The sequence below is a fragment of the Pteronotus mesoamericanus genome, unplaced genomic scaffold (assembly GCF_021234165.1).
Source record: "Pteronotus mesoamericanus isolate MK-2021 breed Mesoamerican mustached bat unplaced genomic scaffold, CSHL_Meso_final contig_42, whole genome shotgun sequence".
NCBI lineage: Eukaryota > Metazoa > Chordata > Mammalia > Chiroptera > Mormoopidae > Pteronotus > Pteronotus mesoamericanus.
Genome location: NW_026555157.1, coordinates 6,927,779 through 6,932,632, shown reverse-complemented (window position 1 = coordinate 6,932,632; position 4,854 = coordinate 6,927,779). Strand labels below are relative to the sequence as shown.

General features: G+C 42.7%; 1 pseudogene; it reads left to right on the top strand.

Annotated features, from left to right (window-relative positions):
* Window positions 1–2,159: 2,159 nt before the first annotated feature.
* On the top strand, window positions 2,160–2,738 carry LOC129073632 (60S ribosomal protein L12-like; annotated as a pseudogene).
* The last annotated feature ends 2,116 nt before the right edge of the window (window positions 2,739–4,854 follow it).

Below are 4,854 nucleotides of genomic sequence, written 5' to 3'. Positions count from 1 at the left end.
AGTGTCAGAAGTCAAAAAGTGGTTTTAAAGCCAGCATGAAAATATTTCCAAGAAATATATTCAAGTAGAATAATTATTTTTTCCCAAATCTTTTCTACTCTTGGACACCATATCTGCAGTGCCTCTGAAAAACAAATTAGATAAAAATTCTTCCAGAAATGAACACGTAAGCAATGAAAATGTATACAAACAATATAAGTATAATACGAGGTAGGGACAAAAATAGATAATGAGTTACCATCTAATTTGAAAAATTTATTGGAATATATTTAATAGGAAGTCAGCATTGATAATTTTTAAAAGTTTTCTCCAAGATATATGTATAATCCTTCAGGTAAATATTGGAGAAGTTGAGACGTTTTATAAAATAATTTTAAATTTTCACTTCTCCCATAGTAAATATTGGCTTGGGGATTTGTAGAACTATATTAAAACTGTAAGGACAATGTTCTGTACGAGTCCTTGAAAATCTGAAACCCTTTTGTGAACACAGTGATGCCAGCCTCACCTGCATTAAACCTGTACTGTATATAAATTAAACCAAAACTGTATCGTTAGAAAAGAATTGCTTAAAAGCAATGTGCCTCATTCCACCTCTCTAATAAAACCCATGAAAATATTTCACCTTTCTTGCTTCAGCTCCAGAGAAGTTCTGCTACCCCATATCCATTAAACTGCTTACATTTCGCTCCTCTAAGAATCCACTCATTCCGCGCGTCTGCCCTGAATACCTGCTATTGGACACCTTGAAAGTAGCAACAAGACCGCCTTCAGGGGGGTTAGAGATTCTCCATGGAAATGCAATACAGATGAGGCTGGGCAAGGAAATCAAAGGCTGTCAGGAAGGAGTTACGTATAAACTCATGTGAAATGATAATTGGCATGTAGAAGACTGTAAGAAAAATGGTTATGTCTTAACTGTTGGACTTTTAAAGTCGTATTCTTTTAAAATTTTTTTATACAAGAGATCTTGGCACAAGGAAAAAAAGGTGCTGCTAAGACAAGGCCACCACAGATGTCAGAGACTGACAAAAATGTGATGCCATGGTGCAAATCAGTATACATTCCCTTTATGCACGCCCTGGGCCAAGTCGATTCGAGGGCTGACATCACGCCCTTAGATGGCACAGCCTGGGAATGAATGACCCGGGAATATCTGACACTATAAAGTCAAGCAGCTCCATTCGAGCACTCGGCCTTAGAGGGGTGATTCTGGTAGCCAGATAGGTGGCTCCCCGACTTTCTTTTCCTTCTCAACTTACTGCACCTTTCTTCTCCTTATTCCCAACTCTTGCATATTGCTGTAATTTAATTTTTTCAATCTTGACGTTTTCTTTCAACGATGGCACACCTCCTTCCGGATCCCTAAAAAAGCTGTTTCAGGTTTCCTTTTGTGCTTTATTTTTTCCTCCACTGAGAATAACTAAGGTTTTTATGGCAAGGTAAATGACTCAGCAAATCCTTTGCTCCCGGAGAATTCCCCGAGTAAAAAGCAGCTGTTGTGAAGGATTCTCATTTTTGATGTGTGCTGCTGCCATTTCAATTCGGGTCTGAGTTGGGCCCCTGAGTCTTCCTTTCCTAATCCTCGGCCTTTAAAAAGGATTTTACTACAGGAAATGCCTGTTCTTATCTAGGACTCTGAAGGATTACTTCCCCTTTGGGAGTACTGAAGGCTGTGTATCCACTTTTTAAAATATTTTATTGATGATGCTTTTATGCCTGTCCCAGTTTTTTCCCCCTTTGCCCCCCTCTACCCAACCCACCCATTTCCCCACCCCCACCCCATGCCCTCAAGCAACCCCCACACCGTTGGCCATGGCCATGGGTCATGCATATATGTTCTTCGGCTCCTTTTTCCTATGCTGTATTTTACATCCCTGTGATTGTTCTGTAACAACCAATTTGTACTTCTTAATCCCTTCACCTTTATCGTCCATCCCCCCACTCTCCTCCCATCTGGCAACTATCAAAACATTTTCTGTGTCTATGGTTCTGCTTCTGTTTGTTTGTTTTAGATTCAATTGTTGGTATGTACTTGTCACCATTTTATTGTGCATATTTTTTATCTTCTTAAAGAAGACCCTGGAACATTTCATATAATGCTGGTTTGGTGGTGATGGGCTCCTTTAGCTTTTTCTTGCCTGGGTCTACTCTTCCTTCAGTCATTCCAAATCCGGGTCCACCCGGCTCCAGCCGCCTCCTCCATGCCACCGAAGTTCAACCCCGAAGAGACCAAAGTCGTATACCTAAGGCGCGCCATCGGGGAAGTCAGTGCCACTCCTGCCCTGTCCCCCAAGATCAGCCCCCTAGCTCTGTCTCCAAAAACGTTCGGTGATGACATCGCCAAAGCAACTGGTGATTGGAAGGGTCTGCAGATTGCAGGGAAACTGACCATTCAGAGCCGACAGGCCGTGATTGACACAATGCTTTCTGCCTCAGCCCCGATCATCAAAGCTGTCAAAGAACCATCACGAGACAGAAAGAAGCAAAAAAACATTAAGCACAGTGGAAATTTCACTTTCGATGAGATTGTCAACATTGGCCGACATGCTGTACCTGTCTTTAGCTGGAGAACTCTCCGGAACCATTAGAGAGACCCTGAGAACTAACCAGTCTCTGGGCTGCAATGTTGCTGCCCGCCACCCTGATGACATCGTAGATGACATCAACATGGTGCAGTGGGATGCCCGGCTAGTTACGAACTACACAGGAAAGCATTCCAATTAAAGATCATTTGACAACAACAACAAAAACACACGTACAAAACAAACAAACAAACAGAAAACCTTTTTAGGAATCAAGAGTAAATGACAGTCTTTAACTCCAAAGTCATCTGCTTTAAGAAGTAAGCTGATTAGGTAGGCACTGAAATTTATGGAAGAAATTAGAAAAGTTTTAGAAAATTGAACAGCTAAATTCGAAGTTCATTGAGCGTCTGTCTGTGGCCCCCAAACACTGTCAATGTTCTTGTGTGTTGCCAAAAGACGTCATTCATCTTCCCTCACATCTCAGAGATCAGACTTCAAATGAGTGGGTCACAGATGGAGTAACACTTCCCGAGAACCTACTGTGTGCCAAGGACTGTGGCTGAAGCCGCAGGGAAGGTTCCAACACCTCCACAAGCCCGCCCGACATGGGACCTGGAAGTTGAGCAGGAACACACAGGGATTGACTAGGCACTGTGCCGCAGTCCTCCTTTGGACAGCGTTCAAACTGGAATCGGACCAAGGTTTTTTCTTCTATATGTGGGCATTTATCCATGTGAATTACTTTTTTGGGGTTCCTCTTTCACTCCTACCCACACATCCAATATCCCATATGCCTTCTTTTAAAAAACAAATGGTTTTCTGGTCCGCGTGTTCACTTTTCCAAGTTGCCTTTGGGTGACATTCTAGCCTGCCACCAATAGCACCTGCTCCTCAGCCAAAGATCTTTTTTAGACAGAATCTGTCCAGCTTTTGAGCCTACCACAGGGAGCAGCATCAGTAATTGGTGGTGGCAAGGTGGACTGAGTCATAAATTAGCTGATGAATAGTATTTCCGGGGGAAGGGCCCGCCTTCGCCCGCAGTCAAAGACAAGAGAACCAACCATGTGGCAAGGTTGCACGGCATGTGGGGTCCTGGAAGACTCCCCCTTCACACAGTCAGAAACCAGTTTTTCCCTGGTGGTTCACCTCCCCCTGCTAAGGAGCGCAGGCTGCCTTCACAGTTCTCCAAGACGCAGCCCGCTGAGGTTTTTGAGATTAAACTGCTATGGATGAGCAATGCAGTTCATATTCTCTTGGCCCTTTTTATTTCCTTCCTAATCAATTTTATATGTTAAGGACAAAGCTTTTTAACTTGAACGTGAACCTTGTATTTGCTTAAACCTTCAAAACATACCACATCCACACACAGCGCTCAGTTTGAAATCAGGCAGAAGGGGGATCTAATTGCATGTGAACAATGACCTGTGTCCCTAGGATACAAAATAAAAGCTGGAAATGGGTACTTCTCCTCCTACCCTCTTTACCTCTGTTTTCAAAAAAAATTAAACTAGTATTCTATAACACTGACGTTGGACTTACTACCCAAGATACTTAAATGGAATTTATGGGCTTCAAATCTACTGAACAGCCTGATCCACTTTTTCCAGTTTTAAAAAGAATGTTTTATTTCCCAACTGCCCATGAGTTAGCTGCCAGTTTCACTGAATGGTCTCTCCTACGAGGTTGTATAAACCTAATTATGCCCATTTCTATAGAGCCTCCTTTATCTATCTATCTACCTAATTATTTTTTGCTATTCATACCAGGTAAGTGTGGCTCAGTTTATAAATCATTTGAAGAGAGTGTCCTCTCAACCTCCTTGCATGTCTTACACCTAAACTGGGGGCCTATTTCTCACGTGCCATCAGAGGCTGACTGTCTGGCTCCTTCCCAGATCAATAGACACCCCATCGCCCTGCAACGAGGCCTCCGGGGGGCCAGGGAGAGAAAAAACTACCAGACGGCCTGAGTTCACTTGTACTTTCCACTCGGCTATGATTATCAGCCACAGAATATTCTCCTGAGGTGGCTGAGACCGGGTCTATTTCAAATGACTTCAAAAGGACAACACTGTCATCGCACACTGGAGGAAAATTGCCAGCTGTGCCTGCGAAGAGAAGCGGCATTCTGAATGTGATAGTGAAGCATAACTATGAAATGAAAAGCAATTTAAATGTATTACCGGACAAAAAACATTAGCCCAATGAACATAAATAACCTTATTGAGGAAGGCCACTGTTCCCCGACAAGTTCTCTCTTAGTATGGAGGAAATTTCTCTCTTATTGGAAGGTCTTTGAGCGTCATTAAAGGTTTTTTACAAGTGAA